Source organism: Botryllus schlosseri, chromosome 3, assembly GCF_051294905.1.
Source record: "Botryllus schlosseri isolate E-star chromosome 3, Bs_hap1, whole genome shotgun sequence".
NCBI lineage: Eukaryota > Metazoa > Chordata > Ascidiacea > Stolidobranchia > Styelidae > Botryllus > Botryllus schlosseri.
This window is the reverse complement of record NC_137238.1, coordinates 19826417-19836906: the sequence shown is the minus strand read 5'-3', so window position 1 is coordinate 19836906 and position 10490 is coordinate 19826417. Positions and strand designations below refer to the sequence as shown.

The 10490-nt window shown below is 41.9% G+C and overlaps 1 long non-coding RNA gene across 1 annotated transcript; it reads right to left on the bottom strand.

The window, feature by feature from the left end:
• Positions 1 to 5686: 5686 nt before the first annotated feature.
• Positions 5687 to 7051, bottom strand: LOC145435347 (uncharacterized). Its single transcript, XR_013913820.1, has 3 exons — positions 6845 to 7051; positions 6701 to 6769; positions 5687 to 5819 (listed from the first exon to the last, which is right to left on the bottom strand). It is a non-coding gene; the product is annotated as an uncharacterized LOC145435347 (long non-coding RNA).
• Positions 7052 to 10490: the final 3439 nt, after the last annotated feature.

Sequence of the window (10490 nt, the reverse complement as noted above, 5' to 3'; positions counted from 1 at the left end):
GTGTTGGTTTGTGAACGCGGCTATTGTTGATATTCGAATCACCGTCTACGCCGGCTCTGTGGCAAACCAATTACCAAAATATTACATTGTCAACGATCGGCATGTATGTAACAGCGAGTCGCGAGCGATGGTTATGTCTTAGGTATTATCTTGTGAGCGATCGCGGGATTTTACCAATATTTCACACCTTTTTTGGAGTGTTAGTATGTGAACGCGGCTATTGTCGATATTTGAATCGCCGTCTACGTCGGCTCTGCGGCAAACTAATTACCAAAATATTACCAAGCAAGTGGTTCTTAGATTTAGCAAACTATTTCACACCCTTTTTTGCTAAAAGTACGACATGCCACTATCAGTCTATACCCGAAAGTACGAATCACCGCCGCATCCATAAGACGCAATAGCCGCATGCCACCTCCGCCATAAGAATAACGATATATTGAAGTCGTAATCACCGTAAACGTTGGGATTAACTCGAATCGGTCATATTTAATAATTTGGGATATACACATTAACTAAGAATCAATCACGTGACTATTTACCATACCTGATACGTATTCAACACGAATTACGACATTTGCAGCCGGAGCGCAAAGGAATATTTTCAAAACAAATATTCTTGCCTGTAGTTAGCAACCCAGTGTGCATGGTTATGGCTCATACCGTCACGCATGACTTGTGATCATCCTGACAGAGACTTTTGTGTCAACTCACTGGAGTTGAAGGTAGTGACAAGCGCAAGTTCCGGTTAAGTCTTTCGTTGCTTTATTTACAGCTTAATCATTTATTTGAGTATAAAACTCACTAATAAATGCATAATTGTACATGATTAAGCTCAGAATGCTGGAAAACAGAGAGAAAAGTATCATCTGCATCTAGCCCGTCTGGACATATGGCAACCCTTTCAACACTTGACTGCCATAATGACCATGCATCGACAACGCATAATGCTACTCCGCGTGGACATCAGTCGTCGTTCAAGCACTACATATTCGATGGAAAAAAGGGGTGGTTAGCAAAGGAATCGAAACTGCAACCGACTGTGGAATTGCAGGTATGGACTGATCAGTGGTGGCCCTACGAACGGGGGGCCCTGGGCGAGACTTACCGGGGCCCCCCTATAAGTATCTAACCGTAACTTCTGGGGGCCTCCGCCCCCCACACCCCCCTTTCTCATCTGTTATTATTATCATCTATCTTTCACCACGGCAAGGTTTGGCCAGTTGCTGGAATCGGTCATGTCTATTATTGCATGTGTGCAAGGATAGACTACATCAAAACTAAGTAATTCTACCACATGCAGAGACGTGTATGGGACTTTTCTAACAAATGCAGAGATTTGATGATGATGGACACATCTGTACGAAATCATATTCTTGTTTGGTACACGGATTTCCATGTATATTCGTTATTATTCTTGAAAAAAGCGCATAATCCGAATATGGGGGGGCCTTCAACCAGGGGGCCCTGGGCGACCGCCCACCTCGCCCACCCCAAAAGCCACCACTGGGACTGATACTCGATTATGATCAATTCAATATCCCATGTCCACAAATGTCGTCTAGTGCAGTAAAAGGTGTTGCGGACAGTGGTGCCCAATCGTCTTTGATAGGCCTAACAATATTCTTAGCATGTGGGCTTACTGAGAACTGTCTATTACCCGTAACTAAACGCATGTTTGCTGCTAACCAAGAGGGCATAAATATTCTGGATGCAGTATTCCTTCGAATGTCTGGTAAAATGCGCAACGGACATCGCATAGCAACAGCCGAGATGGTTTATGTAACAGACTCGACTGATTTGTTCTACATGAGCAGAGGTGCGATGGAGCAATTGCATATTATTGGCCCGGATTTCCCTACGGTTGGCGCAGCCGCAATTACTGCTCCTGACTCTACAAAGGAATATTCAAACACCAATAGTAATCAACGCTCGTGTGAATGCCTAAAACGCTCGTTGCCTCCTAGTTCACCCACTGAGCTCCCATTCACGCCATGTGTGGAAAATAACGAAAAGATGAAACAATGGCTTCTACTGCGATTTAGTTCGTCAACATTCAACAAGTGCAAACATCAAACGTTGCCTTCCATGTCTGGACCACCCATATCCATTCATGTTGATCCAGATGCAAAGCCAGCAGCAGTCCACACACCTTCTCAAGTGCCTATTCACTGGCGTGATGCAGTTAAGAAACAATTGGATGATGACGTGCGTCTTGGTGTCATTGAAAAAGTTGAACCCAATACGCCGACAAAGTGGTGTCATCGAGCAATATGGGTTCGTAAAAGCGATGGAAGTCCTCGCAGAGTAATCGACTTCCAATCCCTCAACCGCCATTGCTCCCGGGACACGCACCACATCGTTCCACCATTTCATCAGGCCCGTTCGATCCCACCTGATACTTTCAGATCGGTTACTAACGCCTGGAATGGTTACCATTCGGTACCCGTCAGAGAAGATGATCGCCACTTACTCACGTTCATTACTGAATTTGGCAGATATAGATACCGAGTGGCCCCACAAGGTTTCATAGCAAGCGGGGATGGATACACTCATCGATATGATCGGATAATCGCTGATGTGCCTAGAAAGACAAAGTGCGTCGACGACACAGTGTTATGGGATGACAGTCTGTCTGAACATTGATGGAGAATGATTCATTATCTCGAACTGATGGGACGCAATGGCATCATTCTTAACCCATCGAAATTTCAATTTGAATGTAAGCCTATTGAATTTGCAGGATTCGAGATTACGGCAAACGACGTACGTCCACTTCCAAAATATTTGGAATCCATCGCCTGTTTCCCAAGGCCACAAAAGCTGTCACAGGCATACGGTCGTGGTTTGGACTTGTGAACCAAGTCTCCCATTATGGCAAACTTACCGACATGATGGCACTATTCAAGAGCTTACTTAGCCCAAAATCTTCGTTCACGTGGACCAATGAACTCGATGAGGCGTTTGCAGAGTCAAAAGCTGAGATTATTCGAGCAATCCAAAATGGGGTGCGCATTTTTGACCCGAAGCGAAAAACTTGTTTGAATCCCAACTGGTCGAAAACGGGCATTTGGTACTGGCTGCGTCAAAAATACTGCGACTGCTAATCTACGAGGCCTGATTGCTGTCCCAATGGCTGGAAAATTACTCTGGCAGGCTTCCGATTCTTGCGTGATTCAGAAAAACGATACGCTCCGATTGAAGGTGAAGCTCTTGCTGTGGCATGGTCGCTGGAGGATACCAAGCTCTTTACCCTTGGCTGTGATGACCTTGTTATCGCTACCGATCACAAACCGCTGATCAAAATCTTCGGGGACAAATCGTTGGACGATATTACAAACACTAGAATATTCCGCCTGAAGCAGCGTACAATGTTCAGGCGCTTTCGTATTTTTCATGTCCCAGGTAAATCCATACCGGCATCGGATGCGTTCTCGAGGCACCCCGCATCACTGGACACGACTCACTGGTCCTCCATGGACCCAGTCGATTGTGTGGCGGCAGGTCACGATGAAAACAACCAACTAGAGACGTCTATTATTGCAGCTACAAGGGCATCCCTGAACGCCATTAAAGTAATTTCATGGGAGGATGTGTGAAAAGCTACCCTATGCGATGATACTCTCTGTAAGCTGAAGGAATACATCGTCTCAGGATTCTCACGTGGATCGGATCAGTTGCCGTTTCAGGTCCAAGCATATTGGCGCTATCGTGGTAAGCTTTCTATTGTTGATGATGTCATGTATGATGATCGAGTTGTTATACCTTCAATTCTGAGGAAACCAATATGTGACACCCTTCATTCTGCTCACCAAGGTATCTATGCCATGTCACAGAGAGCTCAAGCTACTGTTTTCTGGCCCGGTATGTCGGCCTGCATTGCAAGAATGCGGGCACAGTGTGATGCGTGTAGCAGGTCCGCACCGAGCCAGCCGCATTTGCTCCCTTGTGATCCTTACGTACCGACATACCCCTTTCAGGCTATTGCCGCAGATTACTGCACTGTTGCAGGTCACCAGTATCTCGTAGCCATCGATCGTTTCAGCAATTGGCCTGAAATCTTTCATATCAAGCCTGGCACTCAAACCTCTGGTGCACTTGGACTGCAAGATGCTTTACGGAACTACTTCATGACATTCGGCGTTGTAGAAGAACTGACCAGCGATGGCGGACCTGAATTCACTGCTCATAGTACGCAAGATTTCCTACGTCGATGGGGTGTTCGACACAGACTGTCTTCAGCATACAATTCTCGGTCAAATGGCCGGGCTGAAATTGCGGTCAAGTCAATTAAACAACTTATCACTGGAAATATATCACAGGATGGTGAGCTCTGAACCGATTCATTTGTACGAGCCGTGTTACAGTTCAGAAACTGTCCTGATCCAGACAATGGCCTGTCTCCAGCTCAAATCGTTTTTGGAAGACCTTTGAAAGACGCTCTGCCATTCAAGAAAGTTGGTTCAGTCTTCAACGGACATATCGTAAGACCGATGTGGACAAAGCTATGGCAGACAAGAGAACGTACGTTACGTACCAGGTTCGCTAAGCAGCTCGAATCTTTGCGACCACGCACTCATAATCTGGCACCCCTTGAAGTGGGGGACATATGTCGTGTACAAAATCAACATGGACGTTTCCCTCTTCGATGGGACAAGACAGGTATGATTGTTCAGTGTAACGGCAATGACCAGTATCTTGTTAAGATGGATGGGTCCGGGAGATTGACTTTGCGAAACAGAAAGTACCTTCGTAAAGTACAGCCATTCTGTCGATATACTGAAAAGCAGCATGGTACGGAAACTTTATCACCCGTGCCGACACCTGAGTCACCGCATGCTGATGGTGCGAATCCCGCGCAGAGGGTTCGCAATGACGCACATGAGGAAAATGAGTACAACGACCAGCCCGTGGATGATGTTGACGATGTGTACATGGATGATGACTCTCCTGGTACTTCATCAACCAGCGCTGGTGGTGACCGCAAATCAAACCGTGTCAAAAATCCTCCACTTTGGCACAAAGACTATGTCCTCGGCGCGTTGTATTCATATTGATGCATGTTTATTGTTGCGTCTTTTTCTTTTCAACTCCTTAAGTTGTGCCTTTATCGGAGTTGTGGGGGGATGTATGGTTATGGCTCATACCGTCACGCATGACTTGTGTTCATGCTGACAGAGACTTTTGTGTCAACACACTGGAGTTGAAGGTAGTGACAAGTGCAAGTTTCGGTTAAGTCTTTCGTTGCTTTATTTACAGCTTAATCATTTATTTGAGTATAAAACTCACTAATAAATGCATAATTGTACACAGCGTACTCTTTCAGATTGCGTGATCATTTTGATTTCCAATTCCATATTTCCGTCCTTAGTCATTTCATGCAATTTATCGAGTCCTGGAGACAAGCGTTGTGAAATGATGTGCAGTACGGTGTCAGGCGAAAATGCAATAACTAGTGCTTTTCAACCCGGTCGTCTCACTCTTCCGCCACGAAAACAGGCCTTCACGATAGGCCGATGACCAGCTATCAGATATGGCCAGTAATGTAATAGCCTACATTTAGTGTTTCAGAAAACTCAAGTATGTTTGCCTACATATGCACAGCTTCAAGTGGTTGTGCTTATACCTAAACAGTTATTTCTGCAAAACTACTGCATAAGTAGGCCTACGTCCTAAAATCCTAAAACTTGAAGGAATGAGTTGAAAATCAGAACCTTCCTGCCTAGCCAGAAATCTCCTGTACTCTATCCGAATCCTTTCACGTAAGCATCCCAACCTCGATAGAAATCAACGTCTCCCTTCATTCTTCGCTGGAAAATCTGCAACGGAATTCGGCAAATAATAATCAAAGTTCCGAAAATCTCATAAATTCTCTCCCCGGAATCCGTGTTCAAGATTGCGATTCTTATTTTTGACAATATTTTGAACTTTTATTATCTTAAAACGAGCTAGCCTATGCTCAAAATTTGCTTGCTCAGTGAATAAATCGTCATGTTGCCTAAAAAACTCTGCACACCTAATTTCACGCAATCCGATCAGTGAACGCCGTGCAATGAAAGCCGGGCAGTGAAATTTCGGCCATTTTTTTTGAAAATAATAGTATATTTACGGTGGCAAATTTCGCCACTTCGTCATGACCAAATATTGTGTTTCGAGCATGTCTCGAGGGAAAGTAGCCTACGTCTTTCTATCTTGCGTAGGGATTATAAAGCAGTGTGTCAGTGTATTGCGTCTTCGCGTTCGCTAATTTCTGTGAGGAAGGTATTTTATTTTCGATTTACATCGCGGTCGTTTTAATGAGGCTATTTCAATGAAGTCGACTCCAGCTCATCAGCGTCAAAATTGTTTTCTCGATAATTAGCGATAAATTTGTCTGTACTTCTTTATAGGCTCTTCACAAGATGAAAAGACGTGAAAAAGCCTTACTTTTCCTTCACACATGCCTGAAACACAATGTTCCGTACTGGCGAAGTGGTGAAATTTGCCACCGTAGGCCTAATATTTCCAAATATGTTCGAAATTTCAATTTCAGATTGCGCTGCATTCTCTGGTTGGAATCGAGTGAAATTTGATGCGCAGGCAACCTGACGATTTAATCACCAGACCAGCAAATTTTATGACCAAAAAAGTCGTTTTAACTGCTCTAATGCCTATTAAGTTGTAAGCGCTCCATCTTTGACAGATTATAAACTCTACTTACAGTCCATTTATTCTCATTTTCTGCTCTGAGTTGGAGCTCCTCATGAATATCCGACATCCTTACAGGACCCTTCATGAAAGGTACACAGAATATATCCTTCAGTGGTCACCTGGTCACGTAAAACCTATCGTATAGGCTACCAACCCCACAATCACCCTTTGAGATCCATTTACCGTTGACGCATCTTCTCACGCAAAACTTTGCTGAAAGAAAGAAATTTCAATCCGATTCGGAATTGAAAACGAATTCTTCGTACCTGCCGACGAATGCGGGTAGATCGTGATTCCGAACATCAAAAGAATCCCAATCTTGAGCGACATTTTCGGAAGCAATTCAATATTAAATATTAGCTTCCCTCACAATGTGTATCCTATGAAACTTTATAAGATAGCCTATATGAAGGAGGATGGATCAATCTATAGGTGCAAAAAGATAACGCGACTAACTTCAACTGAGCCACGCTCGCAAATGCCTTTCTAATTGCTGTGTGCTCTAATTTATTACGAATTTCAACTCTCAACACCACCGACTTTTCTAGCGATTGCAAGACGTTAATTGGAATGGAAATTGGCTGCGTTCCTGCATTGACCGTAATATCGAGGAAGTACGCTCACTGATATCGTGATACGAAATACGTGGTACAGGGTGTGTGAGAAAGCCTATACTCGATGTGCATTAGAACTGATGTTTTCACGCGACCAAAGAAAGTCGATTTCCCAACGAAATATGAATATCCCGGTTCCCGATACAGACGTGAGTCACGCGTTTTCGTGCCTGACATCGACATTAACGTTAGGATATCATCATGATTCTCATTTTCTCGTGAATAATAATTGCCGCGTGAAAATTGAATCGAACTCGTTGAAGCAGAATTACGTTCAACGAGAGCAGCGTTTTTTTTTGTGGTGCCGCGAAAAATTGCAATTAATGAAAAATCACATGGTCGATTCGAGGATTGTTCCCCTGTTTCGACTTGAGTCAGTTATTATTCGAGTAGGCCTACAACTAATTATGAAGTCATATCAGAGCAAATGATTTGAAAAGTTCGAAGCCGTAGACACGCGTCAACCATAACACATAAAATATTCTACATGTGTGATGAGGGCTGGTGAAGTTATGACGTTTCATTAGGTGGTTATAGATATGCCATATTATCATACAAGATGTTATCTTGAAGTTCTGAAATCATCAAATATGAAAAGTGTAACTCGATAAAAGTCAATATAATATCTTAGAATAAAGCAGCATGTAGGCTACTGTGATTGTTTGCTAGGTGTCAACATTGGGTACCCGCCCGTAGCTGGCAAAAGTTACCACATTGTTTTAACTCAAATATAGTAACAAATGATTTATTTGGCTAGTCCATGATTCAGGTCCCTCATAGTGTAGATTTGAACAGATAGGCTATTTATACGCATCTGTTTTAATATCGGCGGTTCTTTATTCAGCATAGCTTCGTGTCGTTTTTTAGTTGGATTGGAAGGATTCTATAATATATCCATCTTCAACATGGCATAAGCAGTCAACCATTTATTATCCTACAGCAGAGACGAGATTAATCACCAAGGGCGCAGATCATAAGGTTGGATTACACTGGTAAACACATATTTTTAGGTAGACAAAGTAAGAGTGGTTTTGGGAGTTCTGAAGGGCACTGATTCCGAATATGACCTTAGCTTTTCAAATTGACTCTTGTTGTGGAGATAATCCATGGGGCTATTTTGACCAAAATCTCCCATTTTTGCGGTAATGACTAGATATCAAATCGGCTCAGTCGTACTATAAAGTTTAGGAATTCAATCTACTTGGTATTTTTACACACAGAAGACTTTTTTAAATCAAATACAACAACGGTACTATATTTAGGGGTAATAGATTTATCATAGTTTCAGACTTTCACGGATATCATTTGCATAAATAAACTCCAGCAATGTATATAAGTAATTACTTGGATGCTCAAAAAACGTTGCCTTAATTCAATCAGTTTTACGTCAACCACATATTGTAAATTTGAAATCATCAGTTGGAATATAATATTATTGATAAATTTTAAATCACAATTGTTTTTGTACGATTTTCGCCTGCAAGCTATTTAGAGCAGTTTCTCGAAAGGTTCCGGCAATGGTCTGACATAACATGTTCAATTGTTCATCTCATCTGCCCTGATATCTTTCTTTTGAGTTCTGATGTCTTGGTAGAACCCCTCCCCTTGCTAGTCAACAAGATGATCAGGAAATATATCAAGATGACTGAACAGGAAGTGAGCTTTTATGTTCAAATTTGTGTTCACGTTTTGGAAATGCAGATACGAATTTTCGGACCAACTATTATATTTGTAATTGGGTGCTTTGTGATCATCTAAAAAGTTTTTATGTACCACATCTTAGGATAAATTACATGCAGTGAATTCCTTCTTAATGTGAAATTGGAATCTTTCATCGGTATTCGAAGATACCAGATTTAAGCTTCTCGTTGCAGGGTTACTAGGTATACCCACTTTGCTGCCTCAGTGGAAAATTATCCATTTACCAGTCAAAAGAAATGAGACGCATATGAGTATTGTAGTTATACCTTTCAAGGACAAATTTTAAAGTTTTATACTCCTCTTTAATCTTGGTGGAATGACCAATTGATACAGTAGAATATGTGTTCCGTTGTGCAAACTGCTTATTTCACAAACAAATATTTCGAATCATGTCGTGTTAATATTCATAGAATGACTGGGAATGACATGATGGTTCTTCATAGTCAATTTTCTATTTATGCGCAGTATCAAATTAGAAAAATCAACGATTTTCTTCCTACCAAGTGAAATATTTAAGGGTAAATACAGTAATTTTTAGCGCTTTAGGGGTATAAATATCTGCTGACAAAGAGCCAATCCGACAAAACTTATGTGATATTCGTAATCAGAAACCTCAAAAACCCCAAAAAAGGCTCTCAGATGTTCTGCCTAAAAAATTTTGCTTCATTTTGTTGACCAGTGTTATCGATAAAGTCGATTTTCGAGTTCATCAGGATTTAACATCCCAGGATTAAGGAAACCGGTTGATCGCAGTGCATAAATTTAGTTTTAATCTCATGATTTAACAATCCGGAACTGCGTAACATTACTACGCGCAAATATTCCCCATAATGATCGTAACGATTGTCTCATTGGCTTCACTAAACAATGAGACAATCAACGGATTATGTACGCACCATTGCAGAGCGATGTAGCACATCTATAAATATTCTATAATCCGTTTCTTCGCTGGGGTCCATTACATGCTCATTCGTGATCGCGTTCGTGTCCGTGTTCGGGACTTTGCTCAACCGAACAGAATATTTGTCTTCGGGATTCGTATATCATGTTTTGTTCGTACTCGTGATTTCTGTTCGTGATGACTTGGAAGTGGGAAACTTAACATTTCGTTTCTATCAATGAGCTAAGAAGGATTCTTTGATTGCTTGACTACCCATCTAAATTTGTTAACGACGAATTCTGGGAATTTATATTGAAGTGCAAGCAGAAGTCCAGACAATGAGCTCAGAATTTGTGGAATGATTATTTATATATTACTTGATTTATTATGACTTGAAACGAGTCAAACAATTTTTGAGACCTTATAGCAGCCCGAATAGGGTGGCCTTTAAAACAAATGGTTGTTTGAAACACTTTTTTGAGTAGTAAAATTTTGCCACAATTGTGTAAATATCTTCCCAAAATCATGCTGTATGAGCCTACGGACATTTACCACCCGATATAGCCGACGTATATCGATAATGGATGGTAGGAACCCGGCCTCAA